The sequence below is a fragment of the Pongo pygmaeus genome, chromosome 12, assembly GCF_028885625.2.
Source record: "Pongo pygmaeus isolate AG05252 chromosome 12, NHGRI_mPonPyg2-v2.0_pri, whole genome shotgun sequence".
NCBI classification, from domain to species: domain Eukaryota; kingdom Metazoa; phylum Chordata; class Mammalia; order Primates; family Hominidae; genus Pongo; species Pongo pygmaeus.
Genome location: NC_072385.2, coordinates 73,688,071 through 73,716,041, shown reverse-complemented (window position 1 = coordinate 73,716,041; position 27,971 = coordinate 73,688,071).

Genomic DNA, 27,971 nt, shown 5'->3' with positions numbered 1-27,971 from the left:
TCACACAATGGGTAGCACATGCCCTCCCAACACACGCAGGCTGCCCCTCAGACACATGGCCCCAGGGTCTTCTGAAGTTCTGCTAATTGACAGTTTCTTATGAGTTCTGAAAGAGGAAAAGAAAATAATACAAAATGGAGACTCTATCAGAAAGATGCCCTATTATGCCATAGTCATATAAAGGGAAGAAATCACAGTCGGGCTGAGTCTCAGCCAACGTGGAGGACTGGGCAAACCAGGTCCCAGCTTTGGCATGACGTTCCAAATGGAGAGTCGGCAGGGCCAAGCAGGGACTCTGGCAATAAACACACAAAGTGTTCTTGCAAGATTATTTGGGCGGCAGGGACCTGGCAGGCCCGGCCACCGGGGATACGGCCATGGGTTGGGAAGGTCAGAAAAAGAGGAGCTATGTGCTCTGGAAAGGCATATTCACTTGTCAGAATGGGCTGTTGCTGCATATGGGAATGTGTGCCCAGCCTGGCACCATCAAGGCAGAGGCACGAGCTGGCTTCCCTGCAAGAACCTGCCCAAGACCTGCTTAAAAAAAAAAAAAAAAAATCCTTTTATGCCGACATTCCCCTTCCCTTCCAACCGTGTGAAAAGGAACATTTTACCCTGGTAGACTGAACTAGAGCAGGTTACATACCTCCTTGTGCCTCAGTTCCTTCAGCTGCAGAATGGAGCTAACGTACTACAGTATTGACTTCATAAAGTGGTTGGGAGCATGACATGAGTTAATGTAATACGTGCAGGATGCTTAGAGCTAAAACTATCGTGACTGTTCCTGTATCTTGTAAAATGATGAGGATAGTCCATACTCAGCTTGATCATGTATTTGGTTTTAGCTTTGCCATCACACATCAAAAACCCAGAGAGCAGGATCAGCCCCTTCTTTGCTACAAAGCATCATACTCCTTGACACTGGACACTTCTACCACACATTATTGCCTTACCTGGAGATGAGAAGGTGAGACTGTTTGTGCAGGGCAGCAAGCAGCACCAAGCCCACGGCACCTAAAGGCATCTCTACACCCACCTGACATGAAACCTGAAATTCAACCACTAGGACAAGATCCCTCTGGCTTCAGAATATAGTCCTTAACCTTTGGACATTGCAGATCTTCTGGAGAATTTGAACAAAGCTATGGAGCCACCAACACCCCTTCACACATACGCACACACAAATTCAAATACGCATATACGTGAATCCCTTTATAACGTGGTGTACAGTTTCAAGCATTCAGAGACTGTCTAAAATCTTGCCAATTCAATTGAGCTTGGTTTAAGGTCAATGCATTGAATACATAGCTATGTAACTAAATTTGACAGTTTTCTTAAATAGCAAGTATTTTTGAGAATTTTTTTTTACAATAAGCAAAGAAGTGGACATTGAATGTTGCAGATTATCTTATAAGGATAAGAATGAAAACAACGAGTAGAGAATTGCCCTCAGTTTTACTCTGCCACCCCTCCCTAACCCAGGATGGACAGGGGCTCTCATTGCCCATTGGTGAATCAAAAACGTCTCCTTTCTGTGATCACAAAACTATGACTGGCACCTCAAGCAGGACTTTGCTGGTTCATGCCACTCAACTGCCAGCATTCCCGAGTCACCGGAGACTCACAGGTGACACTGCTAATGTGTCCACCCATGCTAAGATGGCTCCTTTTTTTCCTACTCAATGAAGGGAAGGAGAGAGTTCTACTAAGAAACTACCATATCTCCACCCCAGTCCAGCCCCAGCCTCAATTCAAGAGCACTACACCCTTCAAGGGCATTACCACATCCTTGTAGATTATTAAATTCTCCCTTCCTGGGATGGCCAGGAGATTAGGGGAAAATCTTTGAATGAGTTCTGGAGTAAAAACCACTGAAACCCTATCTTCTGTGCTTTCTCCTCACCTACAGAGCCCAGAAAAGAAATCAGTTGGGTACTCACAGCAAGTTTCCCCAAGTAATGTGTGTTTGGGAAAAAAAAAAAAAAAAAAAAAATGAGCATTTTGGACTCTGCAGCTTCCCACAGTTTTTTTTTCCCATCTGAAAAGGACACAGTAGGTAGCCCACAGAAGTAGAAAATCTTGCGCTGAAGCCTGAACATCAATTTTCTCTGCAGCTCTGAGCCCACATAAGGAAGGCTCTCCATACCAGGATCTCAGCCCTGCACATAGAGGATGTATTAGTCTGTTCTCATGCTGCTAATAAAGCATACTGAGACCTGGTAATTTATAAAGGAAAGAGGTTTAATTGACTCACAGTTCCACAGGGCTAGGGAGGCCTCAGAAAACTTACAATCATGGTGGAAGAGGAAGCAAACACATCTGTCTTCACATAGTGGCAGGAGAGAGAAAAATAAGAACCAAATGAAGGGGGAAGCCCCTTATAAAACCATCAGTTCTTGTGAGAACTTACCTACTATTCACAAGAATAGCATGGGGGAAACCATCCCCATGATTCAATTACTTCCCACCCGGCCCCTCCCATGACACATAGGGATTATGGAAACTACAATTCAAGATGAGATTTGGGTGGGGACACAGCCAAACCATATCATTCCACGTCTGATCCCTCCAATTTCATGTTCTCACATTTCAAAACACAATCATACCCTTCCAACACTCTCCCAAAGTCTTAACTCATTCCAGCATTAACCCAAAAGTACAAGTCCAAAGTCTCGTCTGAGATGAGGCAAGTCCCTTCCACCTATGAGTCTGTAAAATCAAAAGCAAGTTAGTTAGTTCCTAGATACAGGGAGGTATAGGCACTGGGTAAATACACCTGTTCCAAATGGGATAAATTGGCCAAAATAAAGGGGGTATAGGCCTCATACACATCCAAAATCCAATGAGACAGTAATTAAATCTTAAAGCTCCAAAATGATATCCTTTGACTCCATGTCTCATATCCAGGTAACGCTGATGCCAGAGGTAGGCTCCCAAGGCCTTGGGCAGCTCCAACCCTGTGGCTCTGCAGGTTACAACCTCCCTCCCAGCTGCTTTCACAGGCTGGCATTGAGTGTCTGCAACTTTTCCAGATGCATGGAGCAAGCTGTCAGTGGATCTACTATCTTGGGGTTGCAGGATGGCAGCCCTCTTCTCATAACTCCACTAGGCAGTGCCCCATTGGGGACTCTTTGTGGGGGCTCCAACCCCACATTTCCCTTCTTTACTGCCTTAGCAGAGGTTCTCCATGAGGGCTCTTCCCCTGCAGCAAAATTCTGCCTGGACATCCAGGCATTTCCATACTTTCTCTGAAATCTAGGCAGAGGTTCTCCAACATCAATTTTTTACTTCTGTGCCCCCTAAGCTCAACACCACATGAAAGCTGACAAGGCTTGGGGCTTGTACCTTCTGAATCCGTGGCCCAAGATGGACCTTGACCCCTTTTAGTCACAGCTGGAGCAGCTGAGACACAGGGCACCAAGTCCCTAGGCTGCACACAGCAAGGGGCCCTGGGCCTAGCCCATGAAACCACTTTTTCCTTCTAGGACTCTGGGCTTGTGATGGGAGTGGCTGCCCGCTAAGGTCTCTGACATGCTCTGGAGACATTTTCCGCATTGTCTTGTTGATTAACATTCAACTCCTTATTACTTATGTAAATTTCTAAGCAGACTTAAATTTCTCTCCAGAAAATGGGTTTTTCTTTTCATCATCATCAGGCTGCAAATTTTCCAAACTTTTATGGTCTGCTTCCTCTTGAATGCTTTGCCACTTAGAAATTTCTTCCACCAGATATCCTAATCATCTCTCTTAAGTTCAAAGTTCCACAGGTCTCTAGTGCAGGGGCAAAATGCCACCAGTCTCTTTGCAAAAGCATAGCAAGAATCACCTTTATTCCAGTTCCCAAGAAGTTCCTCATCTCCATCTGAGACCACCTCAGCCTGGACTTCATTGTCCACATCACTATCGGCATTTTGGTCAAAGCCATTCAACAAGTCTCTAGGAAGTTCCAAACTTTCTCACATTTTCCTGTCCTCTTCTGAGCCCTCCAGATGGTTTCAATCTCTGCCTGTTACCCAGTTCCAAAGTTGCTTCCACATTTTTAGGTATCTTTACAGCAGTGCCCCACTCTCTGTGATACCAATTTACTGTATTAGACTGTTCCCATTCTGCTATGAAGAAATACCTGAGACTGGGTAATTTATAAAGGAAAGAAGTTTAATTGACTCACAGTTCTGCAGGACTAGGGGAGGTCCTCAGGAAACTTACAATCATGGCAGAAGGGGAAGCAAACATGTTCTTCTTCACAGGGCAGCAGGACAGAGAAGAACGGAAGCCGAGAAAAGGGGGAAGCCCCTTACAAAACCATCAGATCTGGTGAGAATTTACTATCATGAGAATAGCATGATTCAATTACCTCACACCAGGTCCCTTCCATGACACGTGGGGATTATGGGAACTACAATTCAAGGTGAGATTTCAGTGGTGGCACAAGCAAACTATATCAGAGGGGAAGTGGAAAGCTGCTGTTTCTCAGCCATTGCTCAAGGAAGCCCACAGACAAGATGGGTAAAAACAGAGCAGGGATGGAAAAAATTTTACCTTTCATATAGAATGTTGCTCCTGCTGGTGTCAACACTCATGTTCCTCCACATGTGAAGCAAAGAACCATGTAAAGAGCATGGATACCTGAGGACTTTCTAAGAATTGCTGTGATTTCAGAAAGTCGGGTGAAATATCCAATGTGGGAATCGAGTCAAATGGATTCCTGAGAGGTGTTCCATGCATGTGCTAATGTGTGCCCAGACATGTTCAAGAACACACATCTGGTGTTGCACAAGTCTTTGTATATCTGTATGCATATTTGCATTTGCACTTGAATTTTTTAAGGAATTGATGTCAGTGCCTATTTGTATATGTTCAACTCATATAGTGAGAGAAGAAAATAGTTTTGTACAAAGCAATAGCAGTATTTGTACCAAACAATAGTACTAGTACTATTCTTCAGCCAGAAATATCCCACCTTCTCTTTCCTGTTCCTTTATATTCAGCTTGGGGAAAAAAAAAAAAAAAGAAACACCATTCAATGGTGGGGGAGTATGGCTTTTATAAAGAAATCAGAGCATTATCATATAAATCAGAGGTCAGAAAACTAAGACCTATGTGCCAAATCCAGCCTACTCTTTTCTCCCAACAATGGCAGAGTTGAGTAGCTATGATAGAGACTATAGAGACCACTCTAACTGGCTCCTTGCTGAAGTTTGTGCACCCTGCTATTGGCCTTGTTCTTTCAGTATCCACCCCATGCTCCACTAGTCATCTCACTATGGCTGAAATTGACACAATGGAGCAGAGTCCTGTGTGCCCATCTTTTTGACTTAGAACCTAAGTTCAACAGCAGAAGTTCCCTAAAAGCTGCCAGGGTGTCCTTTCTTCTGTGGCCCGTGTTTTAGTGGAGGAGCTGTGGCTTCCTCCTTCAACTAGTGGAAATGCCACAGGTAGGACATTGACTTCCAGAGGAGGCACAGACTTTAGCTAACCATGAAACTCTGAACCCATTACTTAACATCTATGGGCCTGTTGATTTGATTAATAATTGCCAGTTCTTGCAGTCACTGCTTCTCCTGGAGAAGGTGAGGTGAATTCTGTTTCTAAGGATATGCTTTTTCTAAGAATATGCTTCCTTTGGATCAATGTAAATAATCCTCCCTTTCCCATCTGTCTTGAAGACACAACTGAGTACCATTTAGAATCCTGGAGATCATTGTTTTAGTTTCATAAAGTAACCCTGGAGGATTAGTTTAAATACATAGAGCATCATGACTATGATTCTTTGCACCAGTTTTTGTCTGTGATGCTGATAGACCTCTCCAATCACCACAGCCTTTGGAGTTAAGTTAACCCAGAGAGACAAATACAGGTATACTTGGTCCTAATGTTTATAAGCTCTCACTGGCTTATGACTAAGAGGAATCAGAAGACAAAATATTTGGGATGGTGAGCAGGTATAAATTAATGTAGAGCACATCCTCTACTATTGGGAAAACCACGTTTTTCTTCTGAGTAGACCAAGATTCCGAGGCCAGTTTTTGCTGGTCACTTAGCTAAGAACCCGAGGTATGTCATGGAACCTTGTGTATTTGGCTTCCTCAAAGCTTAAATACAGCATATGACCAGCTTTCCTCTTGGCCATTAAAAGATTCCAGCCCATAATTTGTATAAGCCTTGAGCTTCTCACCCTAGAGATGCTAAAAACCAAACCAAGGCCAGCAATATCTTTGCCAACCAGCTCTATTCCAAAGTTTCAATCAACATGCAACTAGATCTTCCTTAATGTTAAGAAATAATAGACACAGGGTCAAGCAATGTTGTGGAGAAGACAGAGGAGAAGAATTTGAGTGGTGCAGCAGGAAGTATGATCTCATCCTCTGACCACACCCTGCTTTTAAAACGGTGATTTCTCCTACTCCTTCCACATCTGCAGCCTGGGGTATTCTGATGGGGTAGTCTGATGCTGCACACTCTGTCTTTCTTAAAGAGATGTTTATTATGACACATGATGTGAGTAAAGATCGGAACCATCCACTGTACTCTGATTTGCTACAAATGCCACTTGCAATACCTGCTTCTCATTTATACACAAAATGAAACTCTCCAGCATGGCACCAATACCATCAAGTACCCTTCCCGAAGAGAAGGATTCGCTTTCACCACCTCTCTGCTCAGCTCTGATAGGAGGCTACCTGAGAGCAGAGGCTCCAGACCCTACCCTGAGGCTGCCTTAGAAAGCAGGGAATACACACTTGGCAGTCATTTAACAAAGGGAAGAGCTGTTCCTCAGAGCCTGCTGATGACTGAGGAGGAGCGGGCACCCTCCATTGCTGATGTCCTCAAAACAACTGACAGGCTGAGATAAATCAGTTTGTGTACTTCCTTCCCTCTCCCCGCCCCTGTGGGAAACAGGGAGTCCTTGCCTTTGAGAAGATGAGTCGAAGAGAGGCAAAGGGAGATGGATGTGTCCTGGGCACAATGATACTTCAGCGTAAAATTAAGAAAACAGAGGCCGGGGGAAATGAGGCAAGCACTTTGTCAGAGAAAAGGTTTCCTGTGGCATGAAACTGTATTTACAATAATATACCTTAAAGAGATGCACACACTCTAATCCAATTGCATGAGCCCTTCCACGGGCAGGCTTCCTAGAAAGCACTGCACGTGCAAGGCTTGGTTCGCAGAGTCGCGCAGGGGCTGCATCTATCTGGGTACTCTAGCTGTGGATATAGGTGTGTTCCTTGTCACAGAATGATGGGGCCCCTGAGCCACCTAAAAAGGAAGCACATGAGGAACTCTGAGCAGGCCAGGGTTAGCTGTCTGGGTTTGGCAAAGGGCAAAGGAAGCTTCATCCAGTCAGGAATCTGGTCATTGGCACAGGGACACATGCAGGCTAAGCTGTGTGTGGTTGGCTGTGGTTTCCAGAAAGCAGTCATGGATCCTATCCTCATTCTGTCATCTATGTGTGTCTGAGAAGTCACTGGATGTCCCTTTGCTCCCATTTCTATCTCAGTGCAATCACAGACAGGAATTCTCCCCCACCCCAAATTCCTCTCCTGGAAATATTTCTGAGGATATTCTTTGGCCTGCTCTGTGAAGGTGGCATCATTCTTACTGGAGATTTTCTTTCTGAGCTAAATAAACCTTTCCCTGTTAGTACAGTCATGTGTCACTTACCAATGGGTATATGTTCTGAGAAATGTGTCCTTAGGCAATTTTGTCATTGTGTGAACATCATAGAGTAGACCTACACAAACCTAGATGGTACAGCCTACTACACGCCTAGGCTATATGGTATGACCTATTGCTCCTAAGCTGCAAGCCTTACAGGATGCTGCTGTATGGAATACTGTAGGCCATGGGGTCCAACTTTTTGGCTTCCCTGGGCCACGCTGGAAGAAGAATGGTCTCGGGCCACATATAAAATACACTAACACTAACAATAGCTGATGAGCTAAAAAAAAAATTTAAAAAAAGGTCCATTCATAATTTTCATAATATCCACCACCACAGAGAAGCAAAAAAGTCATCACATTCAGAGGGTTGGACACAGCTGCTTAGGCAATCATAGCACAACTTTATTTGTGTATCTAAACATACCTAAGAATAGAAAAGGTAGAGCCAAAATACAGTAGATTGATTTTTAAAATGGTACATCTGTTTAGGGCACTTACCACGAATAGAGATTGCAAGACTGGAAGTTCCTCTGGATGAATCACTAAGTGAGTGGTGAATGAACATGAAGGCCTAGGATATTGCTATACATTGTAGGCCTTAGAAACACTGGACAATTAGGTTATATGAAGTGTATGAATTTTTTTCTTTCTTCAATAATAAATTAACCTCACTGTAACTTGTTTTCTGCAGCTTCATAAAGCTTATAAACTTTTAATATTTTTAACTTTTTGATTCTTTTGTTAAGAACACTTAGCTTAAAACACATTGTACAGTTGTATACAAATACGTTCTTTCTTCATATCCTTATTCTATAAACATTTTTCTATTAAGCATTTTTTTCTAACTTTTAAACTTTTTGATTAAAAATGAAGACAAAAACACACACATTAGCCTAAGCCTAGACAGGGTCAGAATCATCAAGACATCAGCAGGCGATAGGAGTTTAATAATCTTATGGGACCAGCGTCATATATGTGGTCCATCCTTGAACAAAATGTCATCATGGGGTGCACGACCATATTTCCTTTCCAGCTTAAGGTCAGGCCATGTGCATTCAAAACATGGCCCTAAATAAAGCACCCCCCAAGGCCATTGTGGACAATTGATTTCTCACACATTTGGAGGATGATTGGCTTTGGATTCTAATTTAATACTTGTACATGTTCCTGTTTGGGGGTGATGAGGAATAGGGTACAGAGGAACGAAAGAGGAAGGCCCTAAAAGGCAGAGGATGAGGCTGGGGGAAATGGAAACAGAAAAAAGCCAGTTGGAGCTGAGGCAGCTGAAACATAAATGGGATTAAACTCATAAAACCAGTGAGAACTCGCTTGAAAACACACCAAGATTTCTCCTGGAGAAGACACCACTGAGTCAAGGGTGATCATTTTTAAGAACTTGGAGATGATGTGCTGCTATTGAGGCTATTAAAACATAACATCCATTCATTGATAGCCTTCTGGTCTTCTGCCAAATACTCCCTTGATTATAGCTCCTGTCCTGGTTTCTTTGAGATGCCCAGTCTTCTATAAGCCCAACTTAGCCTTTCAGTTATGTCATCTCATTTGGAGCTGTACTATTTGTACCCTTCCTCTCTCTCATGATGAGTTCCATGGAATGGCCATTGGAGGAGCTGTCAGAACTGGGCTGATCCAGGCCAGGCTCACAGCCTGCTGATGACCTCCATGTGACCTCTGCAGCCTGTGTCCTTCACATGCTGGCCTAAGGCCCCCACCACAGTTTCAAGGTATACATCTGTTTAATGGAGAGAGTCAAGTCATTCTGGAGATGACAGGAAATCAGAAGATGAAAAATACATTCTTTGCACTTTGGAGTAGGAGATGTTGAAAAGAAGAGTTTAGAGTCTTTCCATGGAGACAATAAATAACACTCAGGGGTTCACTGTAGTAGGCTTCAGGCCAGAAGTGCAGGAAGATCTTCTTGGCTCACATTCAAGCCCAAAAGCTGGAGCAGAGAGGAAGAGCAGCGGAAGGAGTTCCTCAGGGCCTGCATACCCAGAGGCATCTATTGTATTAACCCCTAGATCATTGATTACTTCAGAGTGCCAAGTCAGCCAGCTTTTAAGTCCCTTGAAATAGAAACACACATACAATGAGGGTATGTATTGATCAGTTGCTGAAAACATTATGTCCCAGGGCTGCAGGAACCTAACCCTGTATTTCCCCTAGGGGCAATGGTTCAGTATTCACTAATTCCATATTCACGGTGTCCTCAGCATCATAACTCCTGCAAATGCTGAGATTCAGCCGTGTTTGATGCTGATGCAGGAAGTAGGGAATAGCATGGGGGACTTTGTTTTTAAGTAAGGAAAGAATAGAAGACAGGGTTGGATAGGTACACTGAGTCCTGACCATAAAGGATTGGAAAGTCAACAGAAAACACAGGACTAAATAGGTCAGCTCATTCAGGAAGGTCTCTAACCCCGCATTCAAGAAGGCAAAAGCTGCTCCCAGAACCCTGTGCAGGTTGCCTCTACCTAAGTACAGAAATGTGATCATTAATTAATAAGCACATTGGAAACCTAGGCAGAGAGACCCACAGTTAAGGGGCCATGGAGACCCAGAGTGGGTGTCTCAAGGGGCTGCCTCTTTGCAGTCCAGTTTATGACTCTTCAGGGAAGGCTAAGCTACAGCCTTGTTATTTTCCTTCTGGGACTAAAAGGAGAACTGTAGTTTCCTGCCCTATTAAGCCAGTGCCTTTCATGATCATTAAAATACCTTTAAATACTTCATTTCTCCCCCTTAAAGTTTTCCAGGCATAAGGGAAACTCTCCTTCCACATAACCTTGCTCCAAAATAACAAACACATGATGCCATTTGAATTTGGCTTCTCTCTTCTTCCCTTTTGGGTGTTCAGAAATAGCCACTTACAAACACATGAATGCATTTGCCTCGGTGGTAAATATGTCTTATGTGTCAATTTCAGCAGGCTACTCTCTGCAGATGTACACATGTGTGCTGATTTCCTGCCCTCCAAAATTATTTTTCTGGTTCTGGACATATGGTGAGCAATAGTTGCAACAGTTATTCAGGGTGCAGGCTCTCCTCTCTATGTGACAAATCTTGCTCCTTCTGTCAAGTCAAAATCACCAAGAATGTGTTGAGCACTGGAATGGGCAAAAGATTTTAATCATGTATGCATGCTTAGCGCCATACTCATAATAAAATCATTACAGTCCTCTGTGGTATGTTAACGGTCAGATGGATAATAACCAATGAAGCAGTTCACCATTTTTAAGAGCTTAACTATGATCCAGGTACTGTTCTATGTAACTTGCAGGTATTAAATAATTTAATTCTTATAACAGTCCTTGAAAATAATTATTGTTATTATTATCACCATTTTATACATAATGTAACCAGGGCAGAGAGATTGTCTAGGCAAGCAGCTTGTATAAATCTGAAATTTGAAGGATGGATGGAATTCTGATTTGGATAATTTACTGACATATTAATTCGAGTTTCATTCCTTGTATACTCTCCTCCTTTTTGCTGGAAGTCCTATGTATCCTAAGAAAGGGGCCAAGCCCTTGGTGCTTTCTTGGCCCTAGAAGGTTTGTATAGCAGCGTGGAAGCTGACAATTCATAAATGCCCCCTTTCCTGCTTTCCATGAAAGCCTAAATTCACTAAAGAGGTTGCGCTGAAACCCTAGGGGCACAGGGAGAAATGAGTAGCTTGGAGGCAGCCAGAGAGAGGAAAGAAGGCTCCAAGACTGGGACAAGGAGGAGATGAGCAGAGCCTGGGAGGGCAGAGACCCATGCTCCCCTCCCCGGCAGTGCAAGACCTCAGAAGAAAACAGAGCTGTCCTTCCTGTGGTGCCCTCAGGAAGGTTTGGCCCTGGGGCAATGTGGCCTCAGGTCAATATTTCACATGCTCAGCAAAGCCTGAGAGTGAGAGAGTTATCCTTCTTCAAGGAGGACACGGGGTTGGAGAGAGAGGAGATCTGAAGCACCACATTGGACAGAAAGCCAGACGCCCTGTTTCCATTTTTCAGCCATAGGGAGGCTAGCGACTTCCAGAAAGGAGGATAAAGATGTAATAATCACTGACATTGAATTCACTGTCATTCTGGGGAGACAGGGGATTGCAGTCAGAACCTGTTTGATTTAAAGAAAGTTTTGAAGACCTGAGCTTGTGGTGTGAGAGTCTTCTTCCCATTACAAAATGTGTAGAGAAGGTTTCAGATAGGAGGAAGGAGAAACTTGAGTGACTGAAAGAACAGTCAAGGCTGGAGAGGCAAATGGAAGTAGAGAACGTCCAGGCAGGTGCAAGATCAGGGTCCATGAGGACAGAAGGCACAAGATTTGAGCAGAGCCCAAGAGCAGCTGGACTGGAATGGGAAGTGGAGGCCTGTTGGGAGATAAGTCTGTGTCTCCAGGCCCGGCCAGCCTTGAACACCAGGCCAGGGGGGTCTGGGCTTACCTCTTGGCTGTGTCCATTCTGTTTCCTCTCTTATAAAACCCCTTCCCTTTGTACCTACCCAATCCCTCCTCAGCACCCTCCTCCATACCCCCAAAAAGCCCCTCACTGTTATTCAAGGCTTAATCCAATCACCACCTCCTATGCAAAGTTTGCCCTGACCCGTTTGAGAAACCGGTCCCCTCCTCCCCCTGTGCTCAGGCAACCGTCTGCTGGAGGGTGATCTAGGATGTTTTCATCTTGCCCTCTTCTGCTGTAAACTTCTTGATGGCAGGAACCATGTCTTTTTCACATTTGTGTCCTCCTGGTACCTGGTACCAGGGTGCTAATACTCTTTGGGTGATGGTTGCACAGCTGGGGTAGGACGGGGTTGGCCTGTCAACCCTGGTTGGGAAATGTCAGGATATGTTGTGAGCATCTCATGTCCCTCGTCCTCACCCTGCCAACTCTGCCCATGGTGCACCCGAGCCCAGCATGCTGGTCACTCCTCTGGGCTAATGCTGGAAGTGCTGCTGGAAGGCCAGAACCCAACCTGGCTTGGGAAATAACGCATTCATCCATTGTCTCTAGCATCATAACACAGAGCAGGACCCAGAGGGAACGAAATAGAGGAGGTGTAAGTTCTAACATAGAAGGGAGGAAAAAACAACCAAACTTTAAGATATAGAACTCGGAGTATGAGGGCAGCTGATCACCACACTGGACCCTTCAGAGCTCAGAGTGTCAGAAGAGAAAGAGGCCGCACAGCAAACAAAAAAATGAAAGGAAAGGACAACAGACATTTCTTTGAATTCACTCTTCCCATTGACAGACTCATAGGGGATGAGGGCAAGATAATTCCTAGATGCAGAACATCTTCTCCTCAAGTCAGAGGATCAGAGGAGCAGGAGGACATGGCCCGGGGTAATTCAAGGAGAACCAGTCCTTCAGATAACTCCAAAGAGGAAATCAGCCCTGAAGCAGTCCACTTAGATCTGGAAACAACACAAGACTATGATTCAGGGGAATTGGGCTTCTATTTTGACTCAGCCACTAATTAGCTGTGTGACCTTGGGCAACTCGCTCTACCTCTCTGGGCCTCCATTTCCTCATTTATAAAATGAGTAGGTTGAACTAGAGGAAGATGATTACTATGGCCCTTTTTAGCCCTAAGGCTGTAGGACATTATTTATTCCCCATCACAGCTGTGATGTGACAGCTTTCTGAGGCTTTCCTTCCTCATTTGGTCCAACATCTAGATGGAGAGGAAAAACTCACACATTATAATCCAGATGTATTTTGGGAAATGGTATAAGCAAAGCATCCAAGACATTTATCAAGAAAATCTGAATATCAACCATCAAGCCCTAGGCCAAGGAGAGCTGGGAATATTTCAGGGCACATTAACCACTGTTGTGGTAAGTAATTATGCACATTGACTTTGAGTCTGTTTCAACGGTCAGATCTCAGAGTGTAATTCCTGCACTGTTTCCAGGGAGGGAGGGATCCATGCAAGTGCTAACGAGTGTTCGTAGAGTCTGAACTGTGGACTGGTAATAGCTGGCATTTCAAAAATGTAGTCTTTTGTTTCTTGAAAAACTGCTAAAAGCATTCAACTCCCCCATCTCTGATCCTTCTCTGAAAAAGAAAACAATAAATATGATTTCAATCCATTGTGTTAAATATCAGGATGCACACACACAGTCTCTGCGATCCAGCATTGAGTAAAAACCCATCTGCGATGCCAACAACTTACAATAGGCAGAAAGAAGAGCATTAACACTTTCAGGTCACTCGAGAAGTGAGAGCCCAATGGTCACTTACTCTAAACACGTAAAGTGAAAGAAGATCTGATGCATAGGTGTGATGTTATTTGAAAATAGAAACCAGTGAAACACATTGGAAGAATTTGACAGATTTAAATGTGTTTTTTCCTAAAACAATTTATCTCTGCAGAGATACCCTTCATTGAAACTGCCGGCCTAACTGATCTAAATCCTCACTGTTTGCCATTTCCTCAAAACCTACCCATGTCCCAATTAAAATCTCTGCTGGCAAACGTGATGAGATACGTCAGAGCAATTTTCATAAACGAGTAAAAGAAGGAAATCACACAGAATTGTTTCAATGTACTAGATGGCATGAAGAGAAAGAGTGATATGGGTTGTAGGGGCTATTGGAGAATGGGTGCTTTTAGGTTTTTCTTATTATTAAAACTTGGCCTTATTGGATTGGACAATATATCCAAGCAATCAATCATACTATTTACCTGCAACCTACTAAGGAAGATAGTTAATAATACAGCTTTGTGGAGGTAGAGTTTGGACACAGAACATAAGGCCTTGCCATTCACAGTGGGTCCCTGTACCAGAGCATCTCAGCATCACCAGGGAACGTGTCAGAAATGCAGACTGGCAGGTCCCTGGATCTCTCCGCAACAATTGCAAACATGTTATCCCTTTTCTGCGTTCGATCCTTCAGGTACCTGGAGATGCCTCTCAAGATTGCTCTTAGACTGGACATCCTTTGCAAAGAATGGTTGTCAGCTCCAGGCCAAGACCACCAAAAAGAAATCCTTTGGTTGGCTGTGTGACCTTAGGTACATCACTGAACCTCAGCTTATGTGTCAGTTTTCTTATTTCTAAAATGGAAGGAGGAATAGGGCCTATGTGAGATGGATTTGTGAAGATCAAATACAGTAATCCATATGATACCCCTAGTCAGCATTTGACACATAATAAATGCTCAGTGAAGGCCAGCTGTTATTATTCCCAACTCAAATGTTCTTTGTTCACAGAAGGAATCAGGAAAAGGGTAGTGGTTATCTTGTCTCTTTAAGAGGGTGGACAGAACTCAAATCAGTCAAAAGGGGATTCTGGAGGACAGCAGACCTGAAAGCACCAAGTCTCCAAGTTAGAAAAGTTGGAAATAGGACACAGTACAGGGGCCAGTTAGACTAGAACAAGAGGTTTGCAGGCCAGTGAGAGACAAAGCTGGAAAATAAGGACAGGTGATGTTTTCCAAAAGCAGGACTCTGAGGAGGGAGGATTGGGAGCTGGACAGTATGAGACCAACAGAGGTACCTCTTTTTTTTTTTTTTTTTTGAGACGGAATCTGACTCTGTTGCCCAGGCTGGAGTGCAGTGATGTGATCTCAGCTCACTGCATCCTCCGCCTCCCAGGTTCAAGCGATTCCCCTGCCTCAGCCTAGAGGTACCTTTTAAGTTTAAGGTAAGGTACCACTTTAAGGTAACCACTAAGGAGTGGTTGGAGGAAGGCACAGGTGTCTAATGTCAGAAGGTGCATATTGTGCACTCTGTATTAGGTAGAACCACATGATGTTGCTGATATTATGTTGTTTTTGACCTAGAGGAACAGCAATTTCATTTGGTTTAACATAATGTAGGCCCCTTCCTTACTTTTGTTGAGAGGGTAAGGGGGAAAAAAATCTACCTTTTGCATCCATCCAGCACTCAGAATTGCTCAGAGGTTGAACAAGCCTATAGAAAAGAGATCTGGAAACTGTGGCAAGATGTGTTGAGTAAACAAATGCCCTTGTTAATTTCTGGATGTCCCAGGACCCTGGCATCACTGTGGTCAGAAGCAGCTGCGTCCCACAGTTCTGCCTTCTGGAAGCATCCACAGTTTACTGCTGATGTAGGCAATCCAGAACCTTCTTGCCCTCTGCCCAATTCCAACACTTGCCTGGGCTTTAAATGTTAGTTTTGCATAGAGCATTTGCAATCATTTGGGTGAAAACTAAATTCAAAACAAAACCCCCGGCTCTTTTGACAGCCTGAAAGGACAGTTTAGGAAAAGGCAAGAGGGAAGCAATTTATTAAAAAGGAAAAAAAATGCTAACAAGATATTTCAAAATAATGGCAGCTGCGTGCACTTACAGTATGTGAGGGCCTCGTTTGAGCCCATTTTGGTAACGATGTGAAACTGCTGCGTTCTCTTTCCCAGGCATATGTTTAAAGTGCCCTGCAAATGATTTCATGTTGGATCGGGCTTCATTACTCACAGTTCATATTCGGTCTAAATTACAGTAAATGTTATTTCAAGGTTTACAAGTTAATTATTATAGTATAGTATTTACTCCATTATATAGTAATTACTGCAGTATCTAATGCCTAAAGGGTTTTCCCCCTTATATGAAGGACGGAGAATATTTTAGAGTGTTTTCAAGCAGAACAGGGCTCACTGGGGTGTGTGTGTGTGTATATACGGAGTTGGGGAGCTAGGAAGATTGTACCCAGAGATTTGGATGCAAGTGCTCATATCTTTAGGATGCAGGGCTACAGGGATCACTAGTAGCCAAGCTTGCTTTAGCCCATCCAGGAAGTGGTGTGCTCTGTTAGTAGGGGCTAAGGGGATGGTGCTGACTCTCATAGATATGCAAGATCCCAGCCTCACCTCCTGCATGGCATAACTGTACAGCACAGAGCAAAAAACCCCTTTGACTTACAGATGAACAGGCAATGGTTGGGTCCGCTCATCTCTGAGAGGCAGCTGCCTGAGAGACCTCACTGGCAATTTGGCTCCCCCTTTTCTTTTGGCTTGTTGTAAGAATTTCAACGACCTCCTTACAAACACCCTTACTGCAAATGCAAACACCCCGCCCTCTTGCCTGCTGCAGAAGGGTCAGCTATGAGACACCAGATAGCCCCCAGCTCTGGGCTACATTTACACCTCTTTGCTCCATTCCAGCCTAGATTCTTTGTTCTGGCTGCCAAACCCAAAATGGATTCCATAAGCATCCTGCTTCCCAAATGTTGGTCCAAATGGCAGGGAACCCTAGGGGCCTGACAGGCAGTTGAGCTGAATGACAGGCTTGGGATGAAACTTCACACTTTTATCCTCTGACTGCAGCAGAGCCTGGGCTCATCAGCCAAGCCTGGGCTCCTGCAATGTCCTCTCCTCCACTGTAGCCCGACCACTAGTACCTTGATAAATGCTGAGCAGATTGAAAAAGAGAATTTGGCAATTGCAGAAACCTCATTGTCCCCAGACCTTGGCTCCTCTTCAGGAGGAGAACAAACAGTGGACTGGTCAGTCCACCTGCCTTGAGTGAGCACCTACCGTGCATTAGCCCTGAGGCTGGCACGGCTGGAAGGAGAAGGAAAGCTTCCAGTGCACACTTCCTCCTACTCCAGTTTTGCAGCTCAGCCTTTTCACTTTCAGAAGAGGCAGAGGCAAAGGAGGTGAAAGGGGAGAATTTGCTGGTGTGTTTTCTCCAGAAGTGCTCTTGAGACACATGCTTGTTGGCAGGTGGGGGGCAGGAACCTAAAGCTGGAGGATTGAAGTGAAAATGATTTTGGAGCCATCTCCTAGAGCTCACAGATGGGTTTCCAGTTTTAGAAAGATCCCTCCTGCAGTAGAGCAGGACCTGCCCTCCTTGGACTGGCTTCATCAGATGGGCCCCAGCAATTGTCTAAGAGACGGCTGTTTGGTTGATGAACACTGAAGGATGACTTATCCATCAAGCTTCTTCCCTCCTTGCCCTGGTCTTTAATCACTGTAGCAGCTGCAGCTCCTCACTTCATCCAGGTATGCCTCTCTCTCTACTTCTCATGCTTCCAGTCTAGTAATCTGTTTAAAATGTGCATCGGATCACAGATAGCTGCCCTACTTGAATCGTACCAGGGGTTCCCATGACCTCACGGCATAGATCCCACTTCCTTGAGTGGCCTTCAGTGCCTCATGTGGCCTGGGCTCTGCCACACCTCCTTCCTTTCCTCAGCCATTTTCTTTCATGTGTTTTTTGTTTGTTTTAAAGGTGCAGCCACTCTTGCCTTCCTTCCATCCCTTGACCCTACACCGTGCCCTATCCCACCTCTGGGAGTGTATTTGTGCTATTCTTGCCACCTTCTCTGCCTCACACCTCCCTGATCTCTCTTTGGGGCTCTCTGACCTGTCCTTCAGATCCCAGCTCAGGGACCTCCCCTTGCATCTGGACCAGGGCAGTTCGCTGTGGTTCCTCCTCCAGGGACTTCCATAAATCTTCGTTCTTAACCCTCATCATTCTCTATTGTGTTCAGCTGCTAAATATGGTTCTGCTTGGCTAGACCATAAGCTCTGTGAGGGCAGCAGTCCTTCTCACTCCTAGCAACTAGCAAAGTGATTGGCATCTAGTAAAGTAATCTTTAGCAGCTAGTAAAGTGATTGGCAATGGTAACAGATATTAATTGGAAGACAATATTCTTGAATGAATTCCAAGGATCCTTAGTAGAAAAAGTAGGCAGTTTAATGTATCAACTAGGTGGAGAAACTCGGATAGTAGTAATAACTAATAGAACTAATAGGTATAAGCACTTACTATGTGCCCAGCACTGTACCTTTACTTATGTTTCACCACATCCAATAGGAGATAAGTGCTCTTTTTGTACCTCTTTTACAGAAGGACAAACTGAGGTGCAGGGAGGGGCAGAATACAGTTCCAGGCAGTTGGATCCAACTTTACCCCACACTCAACCACTTGGCAAGGCTGACTCTTGCCGAGCCAGCTGCAAATGAGGAGAGTAGGCATTAGGCACACTTGGTCCTTTTCTGCTTCCACCTCCGTCTTCCACGGTCGCTCTGCAAACAAGCCCTTGTTTAATGAACATATATTTAATGTGAGAAGAGAATAAAGCCTATCAGCTCCATGATTGCTTCATACACACTCTTTTTCACTATCTGTCACATCTTTACAATGTAGTCAAAGCATTCTTGGCAGCACAGACTATTAAAAAAAATGCAGTAGCAAGTTTGGGCAGAATAAATGGTTATCAGAAGAGGGCTCACCATATTGGTCCCCATCAGTCCTGGGAGTGCTGGACTCAAGCCTGGGACCTCTGAGAAGAGGCATCTCCTCCTTTTCTCCTTGCAAGTGTCTCCTCACTATTCCCTGCCTCTCCCCCTTCCCTCCCCAAACAGTGCGTGTTCACAAGAGACACACACACAGCCACACTCGACTTGGTGTGGCCTGAAGAGCCAGGGGAGGCATGTGGCAGCCCATCTCACAAGACTCACTAGGATGGTATTAGAAAGTAAAATCCGCAGCAGAGTTTTGGAATGCAACTGTGCCCAGCCACCAGATTTGAGAGACGGGACAGGGATTTGAGATAAGAAGGGTGGAGAGGGCCCTCCCTGGCTCCAGAGGCCTCCGTTCCTTCCCTGTTTCTGATGTTACCACCTTGCATTGCCATTTCCTCCCCCACCATGCAGGCCTCAACTAGTGCCATTTCTTCATCCCACTCTTCATTCTGTGCCAGGGACCATCTTACCAAGCTCTGAAAGGTTCTTCTCCAATGTGACTTTATTCTATAGAGTCTTCACTCAAAACCCTTAAATTTAAACAAATATTTGTTGTTCTAAGGCACTTCACTGACCTGCCCATCAATCCAGGTTTCTTTCCTTGTCTCACATTCTTTTAACTGTGTGGCAGTGAATAATCATTTCTACTGTTGAATGTAACTATTTACATGGGCATCTGGGGTTAGCCAAGACATTGCCTATCTTAAAAGAAAGCACAGGACGTCCTTCTTTCTCCATATCTGTTTTTTTAATTGACTCTACTTTCAGTCCATAATATCCTTGAGTGGCCCTGACCTTGGAAGACCAAGGGAAAGAGATTACACTTTGGAGTCACGATCCCCCTAGGTGTGAATACTGACCCCATCATTCTTAGCTATGTGACCTTGGGCATGTCCCATAATCTCTTTAGTGTTCAATTCACCAAATTAAGGATGTCTGGACCAAGGTTCTAATTCCATACTTCACAGAGCTGGCATAAGATAGTATATGCAACGTGCTTCCCATTATATTTGGTACAGAATAAGCACTCAAATAATAGTCACTATTATTATTGATGGTGCCATGAAGCAAGGTCATATAACCAGGCACTATTCTGTTGTCCAAAGCCTGCTAGTTAGCTAGCTATTCTTGATGTCCTTTTAACATATAGAGGGTGAGCTGATATAGAAATGTATAGAAATGTATTTTCTCATATCACTGGAGTCAAAGACCATCAGGGTTGGGCTTTACAGGATAGTTCAGAGAGAAAAAAAATTCAGAGTGTGTATTTCCCCACACCGCAATGAAATCCATGGAGTTTCAACTCTTTCCTCCAGGCTTAATTAGGCTACATCAAAGGGGTTCTTCCAGCCACTCGGCAGTGCAGATAAATTCCATTAGTGACCCTGCTAAAACAGATGTTCTTGGGAACACTTCCTCCTGACATAACCCCTTGTCCTGGATCCGACATGTATTCCTGAGAGACACTGTATCCTCCGGAAGCCACAGCATCTCCCTAGCTGATGGGAGAGCTCCGACCTATGGCCACAGGCGCGCCGTTGAACTAGGCTTTTATTTTTACAAGTTATTTTATTATCTATTTAGCCTTTCCCAATTTAATTGAAAAAAAGATAAATAATACGAATGCCTGTGGCAAGTATTCTTATTTTTAAAAAAGAAGAATTCTGTATAACACAAGAAAAGCAGGAGGAAATATTGGCATGTGTTGTTCTTATCATCCAGCTCAACTTCTTTTGTTCGAGTGCATGGATGGGACATGGAACACTTTTCTGTTTTGTGGGTGGTAGATTTTTTTCCCCTCTTTGCCAGTGCCCATATTATCACCGAGTCCTTAGATTCATTAGCCTAATTAATATTAAGAACATATGCATATGCAAATAAGATCCTCTTTGCCATATATTTCACTTTATAAGACAGGCTGAAGGGTGGTTGGGTGAGTCAATCAAATGTCATAAATTGGCTATGCATAAGACCTCATTAATATTAATTGGGGCGTGGGCATTGTGCAGTAGCCCATGATGCCATTAGAGATGGGCCTTTTGCTTTAATTGTTCTAAAGGTTTTGAAAACCAAAGCCTCTGACCTGATTTAAATATGTAATCCTTCCCCCACCCCCACCAGGTAGTCTACTGAGCAGCATCAGAAAGGTATTTAAAAAATACAGAACAGACCTTTTCTAAGACAGATGGCACACAATGAGGTTAGAAAAAGTATCTTGAGATCCAACCTGCAAGAACAAAAAAAAATTGCTTGCATTGTTGTTTTCATTATCTTGCTTCTGTCATTTCATGAGCTTTGTATCTTGCAAGGAAAGAAAGAAGGGAGAAAAACTGTGAAATTAATCTTTTGCGCATGGCCTGATAAAGAAGAGACATGCTCAGACAAAAGATAGACTGGGAGAAGGTACCGTGATTGATGACTAAAGTAACGGTGTCAGAAGAGTATTATGTAAATTACTGGAGGCACATGCCATTTCAGAGAGAATGAGAGGGAGAGCGGGAAGGGGGAGAGAGGGAGAGGGAGAAGGCGAGAGAGTGTGGTACTGAGAGTGAAAAAAGGATTGCATAGTCGATGTCACCAAAGAACTGGTCCCCAAACACCTATTTCTTGCCATCTTTCATCTCCTCCGACAAGCTCACCTCACATTCTCTCTGGGTTGCACAGTGCGGCAAAGGGGGTGGGGGTGGGGAAGAACTGTCAACATTAGCATGATTACAGTCAAGGAAAGGTTTAGGGGAAGCAGTGTCTGAAGTGAAATCATCAAGGAGGGAAGTTTCGGTTAAAGAGAAAGAAAGAGCCTGCTGGGGACTGCATTTGTCTCTGTGTGAAGCACATCACAGGACACGGGGCCAAACATCCAGCCACTCTCATTCTTCGTGCTAGAAATGGGCTCCACGAGGCCCTGTGTCTGTTCACTAAGTATCTGGATCTAACTACATACTTGTGTCCTGTGTATGGTTTGACCACTAAACAAAGGTGGGTGGAGAAGGACTCAAAAGGCCAGGGGCCAGGAGCCATGCTACAAAATTCTCTGCTCCTTTTTTTTTTTTTTTTTTTTTTTGGCGGGGGGCTACATTTACTTTCTAAGTAATGAAATGAAATGAAGACAAGTGTTGAAAATTGCCTCCATTTTCCTGATCGGAAGACATGCAAAGTAACTGTAGGATTATATTCAATTATGGGAATGGGCTTTGCTGCAGTGATCCTTGCAGGCCAGCTGGTCTGCAGCTCTGGCAGGTGCGTATATGAGGCACACTGACAGTGTTCAAATATCTCATGCTTAGAAGCGCAGCACTGGAATCCATAGGTTCTAAAAAAAAAAAAATAAACTCCTTCCAGATTCTTAGAAACTAAATCTGGAGATAACAAGATTGGTATTCAGCAAGAACTCACTAGACAAGTATTCAGCAAGAACTCACTGGACAGGTCCGTTTGTTTATAGCAAGGCCCCTGCTGACTGGAGCAACATCTGTCCCATTTGTCGGGCCTATGTGCTACTAGTGGCTACATATTTTAAATCATAGCCCTTTGACAAGTCCAGAGAGATGAAGGCTAATGTGTAAGTAGAGATTTTCCCCACACCTGTCCTCCATCCTCAGCCTGGAAGAAGGGTGAAGGAAATAAAACAAATCTCCATTCATTAAAAGCTTGGAAGGCCCCCAAGCACTATAAAGATTATGGAAAAACTATGACCCACCATGAAATTCACAGTGCAAATAATTAATTTTAAAATTTGATGAAAAAAAGCTAAAGCAAATGTGCTTAAGCACAAGTCCTGATTTTTCCCATTTTGATTATATTGGATATTTTTGAAATAGCAAATAATTGGGAGAGTGCAGAAGGTCTAGGAATAGGGGTAAAAAGGGGATTCATTTATAATCCAAAAGTTGTTTCACAAGACATTTCCCCTACTTCCAGCAGGGACACTAAAGCCTGATATAATAGTCCTCACCCTCCTCCCTCACCCCCATCTTCCTCTGGTCCTATCTTCCTCTGACTTCATATGTTCTTACTGCCTGGCCAGTTAGCCACAATCACACACTGCTTCCTTTACATACTATTTGTCAGAAACTCTGCCAAGTGATGGATTCAGCCATTGAACAAGCCTGAACGAGACATACTTTCTCTGCTTGAATTTGTATTGCTTTCAAGGAGACAACAGGCTCCTTGCGGCTATGCCTTATAGCTCATAGCATTCTCCTCAATGGTAAGGGCAGTATGTGCCGCTGTGGGATCAGTCTTTTCTGATTGACATTGAATTAGTCAAAATCAGGCTTAGCCAGAGACCCACCTGGGCATGAAGAGTGGGCTAAGTCAGGAACCTTCCTCAGGAAGGCAAAGGACATGGAGAAAAGACATCTGTCTTCTATCAGCCCTGCTGGACATAATTTTGTTCTTATTTTAAGAATCCTTTGACCACATGCAACAAATTCTCCTTCAAAGATACTCAAGGGAGAAGTTTTAATTCAGAAGGAGCTCAGAGGACTCAAGAGAGACAAGTATATTTGGGCCTCATAAGATAATGGAACTGTGGCCTGAAGAAGGGGCAAACCCCATACACTTATTCTCTCCCTAGTTCTCTCTTACTCAAGTAACACAGGAGATGGTGACTGTGATATACATCTGTTTATTCCCCAACTCTCTCGGAAAACCTGTTTCTTTTGCTGACCTTAGTGACAGCCCATCTTCAAGGCACCCTAATGTTGGTACCATTACTATACCTCATAATAATAATAATAATATTAGCAAGCACTTGAATAGGTACTAGCACTTTACTAAGTGCACAATATATATTAAGTCGTTTAACACAATAACCTCACTTGAATTTTTATCATTTATTTTATTATTTGTTTATATTATTTCTTGCTTTATGATTATTATTATCCCCACTTTACAACTGTGGATTGAGACAGAGAGGTGACATGCCCATGGCCACACTCAGGGAGATGGGTAGCCAGCATGTGTGTCCTGGCTGGTTAGCCCCAGGGGCTGTGCTCTCAGCAACTAAATTAGACTGACCAGAACCCACCAGTTTCCATGCCCTTGCAGATCCAGCTAAGGAGAAACCACTGTGTCCCAATTCCACATTTCAGAGAGGAAATAAACAGGCCAGTTTGAGGTCAGGGTTCCATCCCTAATTCCATAAGCCATGGTCTGGGCGGCAGGTCTGATAGTATGCAGTGCTGCAGCCTCCCCACAAGGGAGCATGACAAAGAGGACCTTCTTAGAGGCAATAATCATGAATGCAAACATCTCGATTTTGAAACAAATCTTTCAAAAATGATTCCACCAATATAACAAAAGGTCTCAATGAGGAGAGTTTGGGTTGCCACAGTACTAGGGGAAACTCAAGACAGAGCAGTAACTGTACGTATGTTTCTTGTGGGAAAATCACATTTTGAAACTGGTGTGGGAAATTCACACCAGTTTCAAAAGGCCATCTGAAATCTGCACTTCAGGCCAACAGTAAAAAACAGTGAATGCTAGCAGTTTGTGAAAACAAGAGTGAATCAACAAAAAAAGGTTTTTGAGTGGGTAGGATTCATCTTACTCCTCATCCTGCACTCGCTGTCACTGGTACGCATGCGGCACAACCCCAGGGTCATGCAGAGTCCTGGGGCAGCCTATGGGTGGAGCAGCTCTGAAAGCCAGGAGGCCTTGGTTCTCCTTCTGACCACACTGCTACCGAGCCACCAGATTCCGAGCAAGCCCTTACACATTCTGGCTCTGTGCCCAACTGTGGAGCTGGAGTGCTAGACAAGGGCTCATTCCCTCTCAGCTCTGAGACCCCACACTTAGGTCCCACAGTGACCAGTGGTTTCCAGTAGACACATTGACATTCTGACCCTGTCTTCCTTCTCTCTGACCAGTGGATGGTCTGGAGGAAACAAAGCAATGACTACAGACACAGTGGAAATAGTTTTCTACAGAAGCTATAAAAAGTTGGAAGAGACAGATCTATTCTTCTCACCGAGTGTTTTCAGACATATTGGAATGGGGAGCAGGTTCCGGAGAGCAGGTTCCCGAGAGCAGGTCTCACTTGGAGGCCCTACCACAATCGCTGCCGCTTTGTTTTCAAACAGCCTTTTGCAGCCTTAGCCCCCAAGTCTTCTGGAGAAAGCTTTTTCCTTTCATATGTCTGACCTTATGATTCATCTGGCTCCTGTTCTAAAACCAATTATTATGTATTGTCTTTTGAATTTCACCCCGACACCACTTTGCCCTGACTTAATTCTATGACTGGCTTTTATTCAAAACCTTCATTTTTTCAGGAAGGTGTAAGAGCTGCAAATGGCCTGCTTCTAGAAGCTGTGAGTTAAACAGCAGCTCTGGTGATCAAAACTAGAGAGCTAGCATTTAATATATGCTGTTAAACAAAATGTGTACTTGTTTTATGATGGGGATGAAAGGAAAACCAAAAACAAGGGCCTAAGCAATGAGAGATAGGGTTCATGGCTTCAGAAGGAGTATTACCAAAGTTCCTCTAGGCCTCTCTATATTGTTCTCCTGCCCACACTATTGCCTCTTTCAGAACTTGCTCCCCATCTTGTATTCTTTCTGGGTTCACTCCCTGCACCCTGGACTTTAACCTCACTATACAATCATCCAACACATCTATTGAAGGTGATCTCTCATAAATGTCTCCCAAATCCACTCTTTCCTCTACACTCCCATCCAAATTGGTTTAGCTCAAATTTGCCTCCTCCCTCATCTATTCTATCACAAGCCATAGCTTCCAAATTGGACTCCTTTTTTCCAGTTCTCCCTATATCCAGTTCATTTTTCACAGTGCTTTCCTAAAACAAAGATCTGACCATACCACTTGCCAACTTCCAAACCCCCAGTCGTTCCCCAGGATGTGTAAAATAAATTCAAAGTTTTTGGAGAAGCATACTAGTCCCTCCACAATCTAACCCCAACCTATTGCTTCAGCCTCTTCTTTTTTCTCAATACACCTTCTCAGACAGCAGATGGTAGGGCCACTCCAGGCTTTGACTCATCCAGAACATACAATGCACTTTCCAGCCTGTGCCCTTCCCTGTGTTGTTTCCTCTACTAAGGATGCCATTTTCTTGGCCCCCAGCCCCATCAAAATCTGCCTACCTCATACCCAACCTTCAGGCTCAAACATGACCTCCTCTATGAAGCAACCTCCATTTTCTCTCCAAGCACAGTTCACAGGTCCCTCCTGAGGTCCCCTGGTGCAGCACCTCCCAGTGCTGATTTTCTATTCCAATTAAATCAGAACGCCTGGGAAGGAGACCTCGGGGAGTCAGCATTTTTTTTTTTTAGAGACAGAGTGTTGCTCTATTGCCCAGGTTGGAGTTCAGTGGTGCAATCTCGGCTCACTGAAACCTCCACCTCCTGAGTTCAAGCAATTCTCCTACCTCAGCCTCTCGAGTAGCTGGGATTACAGGCATGCACCACCATGATGGGCTAATTTTTGTAATTTTAGTAGAGACAAGGTTTCACCGTGTTGCCCAGGCTGGTCTCAAACTCCTGGCCTCAGGTGATCCACCCACTTCAGGCTCCCAAAGTGGTGGCATTACAGGCATGAGCCACTGCACCTGGCCTGGAACAGCATTTCTTAAGGGCTCCCCAGTTCTTTTCATATGGTCCAAGTTTGAAAAGTCCTACCCAAGCATTTGGTTTATATCTTTTCTATTTTTCACGTTTAATCAGTATTTATTTATTGAGCAAATACGCCAAGTGAAGCAATTGTGCTGTATGTGGAGATGCTGAAATAAATCAGGCCCAATATAAAAAGTAATAATAACATGCAATGTGTATTATACATTTTATCATGTTTTATAACAAAATGATACCTCATATTCTAGCTATTTGTACTTGTCTTTCTACTGCTGTTCGTTGACAATAACTGTTTCTCATTTACCTTTGCATCTTTTAGCACCTAACACAATGACTCATATTCAATAAACAGATGGTGATTTCATTAATTAATATATTTATTAATGTGTTAACTTTTGGATTAATGTGAAGGAATGACATTTTAACTTCAAACTCATCTGGCCTGAAAGAAACAGGAAGTTGTCCTTGCATTGCTGACTGTGAAACTGGTCACACACCCTCATCTGAGAGATAAGAATGGGCCAAGACCTGATGCTGTCCTGTGCCCACTGCCTGGACAGAGGAGATCCTCCTGACCCCCAACCGAGCCTCCTGACCCCTGACCAAACCTCTGGTGGGCCCTAGATGAGTTCACTGGCTTTTGACAAAGGCACAGACATATACTAACCTCTTGATGCTCTTTAAGGAACTACAGTTTACCAAGTCAAATGATCTCCACCCTTTAAACACTTGTGCAGCACCTCTCACTCCTACACCCCACCTCCACTTCTAAAGGAAAGGCAAGGAGGAGGGCTTGTTTTTTGTTCTCAGGCCAGGAGAGGGAGGCTCAGAGCAGCTTGGTTCTGCGGAAGTTCAGGGTGTCTGCTGGCCCACTTCCTTGGCCGTGTGTGCTTGAGAGGGAAAAACGATAAGTACGGGGAGCCCTCCGGGAAATTTCATCCACACATTCACAGAGGCATTGGATAAATTAAATGTTTCACATGCTACAACAACCAGGGTTTCAACTCTCAAAGAAAATCAACATCCCTCTGAAGAAGTTCAGATGAGTGAGTCATTTCTTAATGTTAAAGTTTCCTGATTTAAGGGCATCCCCCTTTAAGAAATTTGAAGACCCACAAACATTTTCCCAATGGCAAGGTCATGTATGACAACATGATTGTCATATTCTTGGCACCCAAGCCTCACTGAGGTGAGAAATTAATAGAAATTACAATTGTAAAGTGTCTATATTTTACAACATTTATCTTCCTTTCACTTTGTTGTAAATAAAGCTTTGAAAAGGAAACATTATTTTCATTGTGTTAGATTTGTCCCCTTCTTTTTCTTTCACATTACTGAAACTCCCAACTAAAGGATGAAATAAGGAAAATCAACCTTAAAGCTGAACCTATCGATTCTACCTTCCTTTCGATTCTCCCCTTAAAATGCTTCAGATGAATAATATTTCACTTCTCAGAAAAGAGAAAATTGATATCTTTGGCAAGCCATAATGCAAATGAGCATTAA